Here is a 10,078-nt window from a genome sequence, read left to right as displayed (position 1 = left end):
GCTCACCCCCGTGTCCACTTCCATGAAGACTGAAAAGCCATCTATCTCGATTTCCATCTTCAGCGGGGAACACTCAGTGGTGCAGGTACACATGCTATATACCTCATCATGGGGCTGAGCTGCCTCTCTGACTATCGTTTCATAATCTGCGCTGAATTCATGGCCATCTGCAGACTCTTGAGTCGCATTTCTCTTACACATTTGCTGGAGGTGGCCCTTTGTGCTGTAGACTTTGCACACATAGTCTTTAAAGCAGCACTGGTGAGCCCTGTGATTCCCTCCACAACACCAGCATGGAGCTACTTGATTAGCCCCACTCGGCGGGCTCTGAGTTAAGGGACTCTGGGGCCTTTTCTCTCTTGCCTGAGAGGGTTCGCGCTCTGCAGTCCAGCTTTTAAACGGCGCCACTATGTGCACAGTACCTGCCGGGTTAGAGTCCTGAGGGTGAGTCATCTGCCTCGTGCCGCAGATCGAGATCATGAATGCCTGGCACAGGGAAATGGCCTCCTGCAGCGTGACTGCCGTATCCACCGACAGTAGCTTATGAAGAAGGTCCTCATGGCCAATTCCAATGACAAAAGTGACCCACAGCGCTTCGTTGAGGTGGTTGCCGAACTCGCACGGTGCCGCCAACCTCCTGAGGTCTGTGGCGTATTTCGCGATTTCCTGGCCTTCGGGCCGTCGGTGGGTGTAGAACTGGTGTCTGGCAGTGAGGATGCTCTCCTTGGGCTTGAATTGCTTATGGATCAGGGTTATGAGATCCTTGTACGTCTTGGTCGTTGTCTTCGCTGATGCCAGTAAGTCCCTGACGAGGCCATAGATGGTGGGCCCACAACTGGTTAGCAAGATAGCTCTGCACTTATCAGCCAGTGTGGCCGGGTCGTCTCCTGCCATGTCGTTTGCTGTGAAGAAATGGTCGAGCCTCTCCACAAAGTCATCCCGATCATCACCATCGGCGAACTGCTGCAACGTACCAAGGGTAGCCATTGTCTTGTGAAAGTTCGTAATCTCGTCGCCAATTGTTATGCCCTTAGATGCTCTAATAATGACTCATAGAAACATAGAAAGTAGTTGCAGGAGCAGGCCATTCGGCCCTTCGAGCCTGCACCGCAATTCAATATGATCAGGCTGATCATTCAACCTCAGTACCCCACCCCAGCCTTCTCTCCATACCCCCGGTCCCTTTAGCCGTAAGTGCCACATCTAACTCCCTTTTGAATATGTCCAACGAACTAGACTCAACAACTTTCTGTGGCAGAGAATTCCACAGGTTCACAACTCTCTGGGTGAAAAAGTTTCTCCTCATCTCGGTGCTATATGGCTTAGCCCTTATCCTTCGATTGTGTCCCCTGGTTCTGGACTTCCCCAACATCAGGAACATTCTTCCTGCATCTAACCTGTCCTGTCCCGTCAGAATTTTATATGTTTCTATAAGACCCTCTCTCATTTTTCTAAATTCCAGTGAGCATAAGCCTAGCCGATCCAGTTTTTCCTCATATGTCAGTCCTGCCATCCCGGGAATCAGTCTGGTGAACCTTCGCTACACTCCCTCAATAGCAAGCACGTCCTTCCTCAGATTAGGAGACTAAAACTGCACACAATACTCAAGGTGTGGTCTCACCAAGACCCTTTACAACTGCAGCAAGACCTCCCTGCTCCTATACTCAAATCACCTCGCTATAAAGGCCAGCATACCATTTGCTTTCTTGACTGCCTGCTGTACCTGCACGCCTACCTTCAATAACTGATGTACCATGACACTCAGATCTTGTTGCACCTCCCCTTTTACTAATGTGGCACCATTCAGATAATAATCTGCCTTCCTGTTTTTGCCACCAAAGTGAATAACCTCACATTTATCCACATTACTCTGCATCTGCCATGCATTTGCCTATTCACCTAACCTGTCCATGTCCCCCTGCAGCCTCTTAGCATCCTCCTCGCAGCTCGCACTGCCACCCAGCTTAGCATCATCTGCAAACTTGGAGATATTACATTCAATTCCTTCGTCTAAATCATTCATGTATATTGTAAATAGCTGGGGTCCCAGCACTGAACCTGCGGCACCCCACTAGTCACTGCCTGCCATTCTGAAAAGGACCCGTTTATTCCCACTCTTTGCTTCCTGTCTGCCAACCATTTCTCTATCCACGTCAACCAATACATTACCCCTAATACAATATGCCTTAATTTTGCACACTAATCTCTTGTGTGGGACCTTGTCAAAGCCTTTTGAAAGTCCAAATACACCACATCTACCGGTTCTCTCTTATCCACTCTACTAGTTACATCCTCAAAAAACTCTAGAAGATTTGTCAAGCATGATTTCCCTTTCATAAATCCATGCTGACTTGGACCGATCCTGTCACTGCTCTCCAAATGCGCTGCTATTACATCTTTAATAATTGACTCCAGCATTTTCCCCACCACGAGGCAATGTGTTGTACTTGAACTGTAGTGACCTTAGTCCTTTATTTGCTAACTCCAGAGTGAGGACCTGGGTGCCCCCTTATTCTAAGCTTATGCCCCCTAGTTCTAGCTTCTCCTATCAGTGGAAACATCCTCTCTGCATCCACCTTGTCAAGCCCCCTCATAATCTTATACGTTTCGATAAGATCATCTCTCATTCTTTTGAATTTCAATGAGTAGAGGCCCAACCTGCTCAACCTTTCCTCATAAGTCAACCCCCTCATCTCTGGAATCAACCTAGTGAACCTTCACTGAACTGCTTCCAAAGCAAATCTATCCTTTCTTATATATGGAAACCAAAACTGTACGCCATATTGTAGGTGTGGCCTCACCAATACCCTGTATAACTGTAGCAAGACTTCCCTGCTTTTATATTCCATCCCTCTTGCAATAAAGGCCAAGATTCCATTTACCTTGCTGATCACTTGCTGTTTCTGCATACTAACCTTTTGATGGTTATTGTCCTTAAGGAAAGTGACGAAGTCCTTGGCTGTGGAAAACAATACTTCACTAACAGTTGTGGATTGCTCTGGCAAATGCTATCAATGGCAACCTGGAAGGAGCCAATGCTATAGAAGTTCAAGACAGTACAGACTTTCACTGCCACTGACAGAGTCATCCCAGTCATAGAGAAGGTTTGGTGGTCAGGTTGCAACTAATGGCAAAGTTCCACAATTATTTCCCCAGAGAAGTGTAAGTTGCAAAGACTTACACTTCCCTGACTGCTGTGGTGGTCTCTACGCACACCTCCTTGACATGGCTCCACTGAACCTTCCTCTAATGAAGGTGGACTTGAATCTGCTTATGGTTATTGAACTCCTTCTCCAGCTTCTTGAAGGCAAAAGTAATTCCCAAAGGAATGTCCATCTTATAAAGATTGCTGTAATTGGCAACAGTAAAAGTCACTCAAAAGGTTAAAATGGAGGGGAAACAGAGAAATGGATAACTTAAAATGGAATACAAAAATAAAATGACACCTAACATAATGCAACCCAAATAACTTCAAAATAACCACAACAAATGGTCTGTGAAGAATCTTAAGAAATCAGGCACCACTTTAAGAAGCACAGCAAATGGTTTCTCTTGGTTATGCAATGCTGTGGGGTGCTCACACTTTTGCTGCAAATGAGCAGGATTTGCAGGACTGGAAAGACCTGCCCATAAATACATAAAACAATGATACATAATATAATGAGGATAGCACCATTCAGCAATGTAAGCCTCCCAATACGCACATGCGGAGCTCAGTGCAGGTATTTTGAGTGTCTATCCTCTCTGGCCCTATGATTCTATAGTCCCAGGAGCAGTCCTACATGATCAAATACCATCGCTCAGATTTCATAAGTGTTATGCATCTGTAAAGCATGCACTCCCATGTTCTGCTACCAGGGAGCGCATCCCCTGAAGTCCCAAGGGATCCCAGCATCCCTTGGGAGCACTGTATATAAGCCAGTCCCTAAGGCCTGTTCCTCACTCTGGAGTGTCTTGATAAAGACTGAGGTCACTGTTACTTTAACCTCCCTGTGTGCAGTCTCAGCTGTGTTAGGAACACAATAACTGGCGACGAGTATACGAATCCAACACAAAGATGCAGCAAACTGTGGGCATCCTGGGGAAGTTCTCGGAGGGTGAGGACTGGGAAACCTGTGTCGAACGTCTAGACCAGTACTTTATAGCCAACGAGCTGGATGGAGAAGGAAGCGCTGCAAAAAGGAGAGCGGTCCTCCTCACGGTCTGCGGGGCACCGACCTACAGCCTCATGAAGAATCTTCTGGCTCCGGTGAAACCCACAAATAAGTCATATGAGGAGCTGTGTACACTGGTTCAGGAGCATCTTAACCCGAGGCAGAGAGTGCTGATGGCGAGGTATCGGTTCTACACGTGCCAGCGATCTGAAGGTCAGGAAGTGGTGAGCTACGTCGCCGAGCTAAGGCGATTTGCAGGACAATGTGAGTTTGATGGCTACCTGGAGCAAATGCTCAGAGACATTTTTGTACTGGGCATTGGCCACGAGACCATCCTACGAAAACTTTTGATTGTAGAGACACCAACCCTCAGTAAGGCCATTGCGATAGCACAGGCGTTTATGTCCACCAGTGATAACACCAAACAAATCTCTGAGCACACAAGTGCTCGCAATGTTCATAAATTAATTGGAACTGTGTTTGCGAGCAGAAATGTACAGGGCAGAAACCATGAGTTTGCAACTGCCAGCAGGCCTCAGGTGACCCAGATGATTCACAGTCCACAATAAAGGATGAATGCAAGGCAATTCACACCTTGTTGGCGTTGTGGAGGCTTCCATTCAGCCTATTCATGCCGCTTCAAAGGGTATGTTTGCAAGAGCTGTGGAACAATGGGGCACCTCCAACAAGCTTGCAGACAAGCTGCAAGCTCTGCAAAATCTGCTAACCACCACATGGCAGAGGAAGGTCGGTCCATGGTGGATCAAAGCAATTTCGAGCCTCAGAGAGAGGAAGCAGATGCTGAAGTATATGGTATGCATACATTTTCGACGAAATGTCCACCTATAATGCTAAACGTAAAATTGAATGGCCGTAGCCATGGAACTGGACACTGGCACTAACAATCCATCATGAGTAAAATGATATTTGAGAGACTATGGTGCAACAAGGCACTCAGACCAGCCCTGAACCCCATCCACACGAAACTGAAAACGTACACCAAAGAGCTTATCACTGTCCTGGGCACGGTGCACGAACTGCCACTCTGGTTTGTCCCGGGCGATGGCCCCACACTGCTTGGAAGGAGCTGGCTGGGCAAAATCCGCTGGAGCTGGGATGGCATCCAAGCGCTATCACATGTCGATGAGTCCTCATGTACCCAGATTCTGAACAAATTTCCTTCCCTTTTTGAGCCAGGCATTAGAAACTTTTCCGGGGTAAAGGCACGACCCATTCACCACAATAGGCGAGCGGTACCTCACATGATGAGGGAGAGAGTGGAAATTGAGTTGGACAGGCTGCAATGTGAGGGCATCATCTCCCCCAGTAGAATTCAGTGAGTGGCCCAGCCCGATTGTCCAGTGATGGCGTGGTCAGGATTTGCGGCGATTATGAAGTAACTATTAATCGTTTCTCGCTACAGGACCAATAACCGCTACTAAGGCAAACGACCTATTTGCAATGCTGGCAGGAGGCAAGACGTTCACCAAGCTCGACGTGACTTCGGCCTACATGACGCAGGAGCTGGAGGAGTCTTCGAAGGGCCTCACCTGCATTAGCACGCACAAGGGACTGTTCGGCGAGAGGCGGGCGTTCCAGAGATCGGAGAGGCCTACAAAAGGCCAGTGAGACCAGGAGCAGCGCGAGTTCGGCAAGAGGCGTGCTTGTGCAGCTACAGTGGGAAGGCAAAAAAGAAGTAGAAAGAAACAGAAAGGTGACGTCACAGCCAAGGGGGTAAGTGATTGGCTGGTGATTGGTGAGTAGTTTTTCTTTTTTCTCTTCCATAGCAACGAGTAAACTTTAGCATTGTTGTTGCCAATTTAAGTGTATCTAAGGGTTAAGTCATGGCAGGAGAGCTCTGTCACTTGATATGCTCCTCCTGTACCATGTGGGAACTCAGGGACACTTCCGGTGTCCCTGACAACTCCGTGTGCGGGAAGTGTATCCGCCTCCAGCTCCTGACTGTCCGCGTTGCGGAATTGCAACTGAGGGTGGATTCACTCTGGAGCATCCACGATGCTGAGAATGACGTGAGTAGCACGTGTAGCGAGTTGGTCTTACCGCAGGCGAAGGGTCCACAGCCAGATAGGGAATGGAAGACCAGCAGGAAGAGCAGTGCAAGGAAGGTAGTGCAGGGGTCCCCTGCGGTCATCCCCCTGCAAAACAGATACACCGTTTTGAGGACTGTTGAGGGGGATGACTCATCAGGGGAGGGCAGCAGCAGCCAAATTCACGGCACCATGGCTGGCTCTGCTGCACAGGAGGGCAGGAAAAAGAGTGGGAGAGCGATAGTGATAGGGGATTCAATTGTAAGGGGAATAGATAGGCATTTCTGCGGCCGCAACCGAGACTCCAGGATGGTATGTTGCCTCCCTGGTGCAAGGGTCAAGGATGTCTCGGAGCGGGTGCAGGACATTCTGAAAAGGGAGGGTGAACAGCCAGTTGTCGTGGTGCACATTGGTACCAACGATATAGGTAAAAAAAGGATGAGGTCCTACGAGACGAATTTAAGGAGCTAGGAGCTAAATTAAAACGTAGGACCTCAAAAGTAGTAATCTCGGGATTGCTACCAGTGCCACGTGCTAGTCAGAGTAGGAATTGAAGGATAGCTCAGATGAATACGTGGCTTGAGCAGTGGTGCAGCAGGGAGGGATTCAAATTCCTGGGGCATTGGAACCGGTTCTGTGGGAGGTGGGACCAATACAAACCGGACGGTCTGCACCTGGACAGGACCGGAACCAATGTCCTAGGGGGAGTGTTTGCTAGTGCTGTTGGGGAGGAGTTAAACTAATATGGCAGGGGGATGGGAACCAATGCAGGGAGACAGAGGGAAACAAAAAGGAGACAAAAGCAAAAGACAGAAAGGAGATGAGTAAAAGTGGAGGGCAGAGAAACCCAAGGCAAAAAACAAAAAGGGCCACTGTACAGCAAAATTCTGAAGGGTCAAAGTGTAATAAAAAGGCAAGCATGAAAGCTTGGTGCCTCAATGCAAGGAATATTCGGAACACAGGAGAGGGCTCTGAGCTAGTTAGAATGGGTGAGAGCTCAGATGAACAGGATCCCAAGAAAGAATGCAAAAGGCAGGAGGCAACAGAGCAGAGTAGCACTGGGGTAAGTGTAAACCATAAGGTGATAGGAAGGGACAATATGTATGAATATAAAGGGGCTGCAGGAGGGGTCACAACTAAAAATCATGGTTTAAAAACTAGGATTAAAACACTCTACCTAAATGCACGCAGCATTCGAAATAAAGTAAATGAGTTGATGGCACAAATCATTACAAATGGGTATGATTTGATGGCCATTACAGAAACGTGGTTGCAGGGTGGCCAAGACTGGGAATTAAACATACAGGGGTATCTGACAATTCGGAAAGATAGACAAGAAGGGAAAAGAGGTGGGGTAGCTCTGTTAATAAAGGATGATATCAGGGCAGTTGTGAGAGACGATATTGGCTCTAATGAACAAAATGTTGAATCATTGTGGGTGGAGATTAGAGATAGTAAGGGGAAAAAGTCACTGGTGGGCGTAGTTTATAGGCCCCCAAATAATAACTTCACGGTGGGGCGGGCAATAATCAAGGGAATAATGGAGGCATGTGAAAAAGGAACGGCAGTAATCATGGGGATTTTAACCTACATATCGATTGGTCAAATCAAATCGCACAGGGTAGCCTGGAGGAGGAATTCATAGAATGCATACGGGATTGTTTCTTAGAACAGTATCTTCCAGAACCTACAAGGGAGCAAGCTATCTTAGATCTGGTCCTGTGTAATGAGACAGGAATAATAAACGATCTCCTAGTAAAAGATCCTCTAGCAATGAGTGATCACAGTTTGGTTGAATTTGTAATGCAGATTGAGGGTGAGGATGGTGTAATGGTTAGCACTCTGGACTCTGAATCCAGCGATCCGAGTTCAAATCTCGGTGGAACCTTGTTATTCTTCCCTGCTGTTTTTATAAAAACGGCCTGAGTGGTTATTTTTCGGCGAGTAGTGTTCATTGAATGCAGTAAAAGTGTCTCAAACGAGCGTACTATGCTGAAACAAAGGGGACGACAGTGGGATGAGGGCAGAGTTGGCTAAAGTAGACTGGAAACACAGACAAAACGGTGGCACAATTGAGGAACAGTGGAGGACTTTTAAGGAGCTCTTTCATAGTGCTCAACAAAAATATATTCCAGTGAAAAGAAAGGGCGGTAAGAGAAGGAATAACTAGCCGTGGATAACCAAGGAAATAAAGGAGAATATCAAATTAAAAACCAATGCGTATAAGGTGGCCAAGGTTAGTGCGAAACTAGAAGATTGGGAAAATTTTAAACGACAGCAAAGAATGACGAAGAAAGCAATAAACAAAGGAAAGATAGATTACGAAAGTAAACTTGCGCAAAACATAAAAACAGATAGTAAAAGCTTTTACAGATACATAAAACGGAAAAGAGTGACTAAAGTAAATGTTGGTCCCTTAGAAGATGAGAAGGGGGATTTAATAATGGGAAATGAGGAAATGGCTGAGACCTTAAACAATTATTTTGCTTCGGTCTTCACAGTGGAAGACACAAAAGCCATGCCAAAAATTGCTGGTCACGGGAATGTGGGAAGGGAGGACCTTGAGATAATCACTATCACTAGGGGGTAGTGCTGGACAGGCTAATGGGACTCAAGGTAGACAAATCCTCTGGTCCTGATGAAATGCATCCCAGGATATTAAAAGAGATGGCGGAAGTTGTAGCAGATGCATTCGTTATAATCTACCAAAATTCTCTGGACTCTGGGGAGGTACCAGCGGATTGGAAAGCAGCTAATGTAACGCCTCTGTTTAAAAAAGGGGGCAGACAAAAGGCAGGTAACTATAGGCCCGTTAGTTTAACATCTGTAGTGGGGCAAATGCTTGAAGCTATCATTAAGGAAAAAATAGCGGGACATCTAGATAGGAATAGTGCAATCAAGCAGACGCAACATGGATTCATGAAGGGGAAATCATGTTTAACTAATTTACTGGAATTCTTTGAGGATATAACGAGCATGGTGGATAGAGGTGTACCGATGGATGTGGTGTATTTAGATTTCCAAAAGGCATTCGATAAGGTGCCACACAAAAGGTTACTGCAGAAGATAAAGGTACGCGGAGTCAGAGGAAATGTATTAGCGTGGATAGAGAATTGGCTGGCTAACAGAAAGCAGAGAGTCGGGATAAATGGGTCCTTTTCGGGTTGGAAATCGGTGGTTAGTGGTTTGCCACAGGGATCAGTGCTGGGACCACAACTGTTTACAATATACATAGATGACCTGGAAGAGGGGACAGAGTGTAGTGTAACAAAATTTGCAGATGACACAAAGATTAGTGGGAAAGCGGGTTGTGTAGAGGACCCAGAGAGGCTGCAAAGAGATTTAGATAGGTTAAGCGAATGGGCTAAGGTTTGGCAGATGGAATACAATGTCGGAAAGTGTGAGGTCATCCACCGTGGAGAAAAAAAACAGTAAAAGGGCATATTATTTGAATGGGGAGAATTTACAACATGCTGCGGTGCAGAGGGACCTTGTGCATGAATCCCAAAAAGTTAGTTTGCCGGTGCAGCAGGTAATCAGGAAGGCGAATGGAATGTTGGCCTTCATTGCGAGAGGGATGGAGTACAAAAGCAGGGAGGTCCCACTGCAACTGTACAGGGTATTGGTGAGGCCGCACCTGGAGTACTGCATGCAGTTTCGTACACCTTACTTAAGGAAGGATATACTAGCTTTGGAGGGGGTACAGAGACAATTCACAAGGCTGATTCCGGAGATGAGGGGGTTACCTTATGACGATAGATTGAGTAGACTGGGTGTTTACTCATTGGAGTTCAGAAGGATGAGGGATGATCTTAGAGAAACATTTAAAATAATGAAAGGGATAGACAAGATGGAGGCAGAGAGGTTGTTTCCACT

The 10,078-nt window shown here is 46.8% G+C and overlaps 1 non-coding gene across 1 annotated transcript; it reads left to right on the top strand.

The window, feature by feature from the left end:
- Positions 1-8,022: 8,022 nt before the first annotated feature.
- On the top strand, positions 8,023-8,090 carry trnaq-cug (transfer RNA glutamine (anticodon CUG)). The gene has a single exon. It is a non-coding gene; the product is annotated as a tRNA-Gln (tRNA).
- The last annotated feature ends 1,988 nt before the right edge of the window (positions 8,091-10,078 follow it).

This window comes from Pristiophorus japonicus, chromosome 9 (genome assembly GCF_044704955.1).
Source record: "Pristiophorus japonicus isolate sPriJap1 chromosome 9, sPriJap1.hap1, whole genome shotgun sequence".
Classification (NCBI taxonomy): Eukaryota; Metazoa; Chordata; class Chondrichthyes; family Pristiophoridae; genus Pristiophorus; species Pristiophorus japonicus.
The sequence above is the reverse complement of the archived record's forward strand: the minus strand, read 5'-3'. Positions and strand labels throughout refer to the sequence as shown.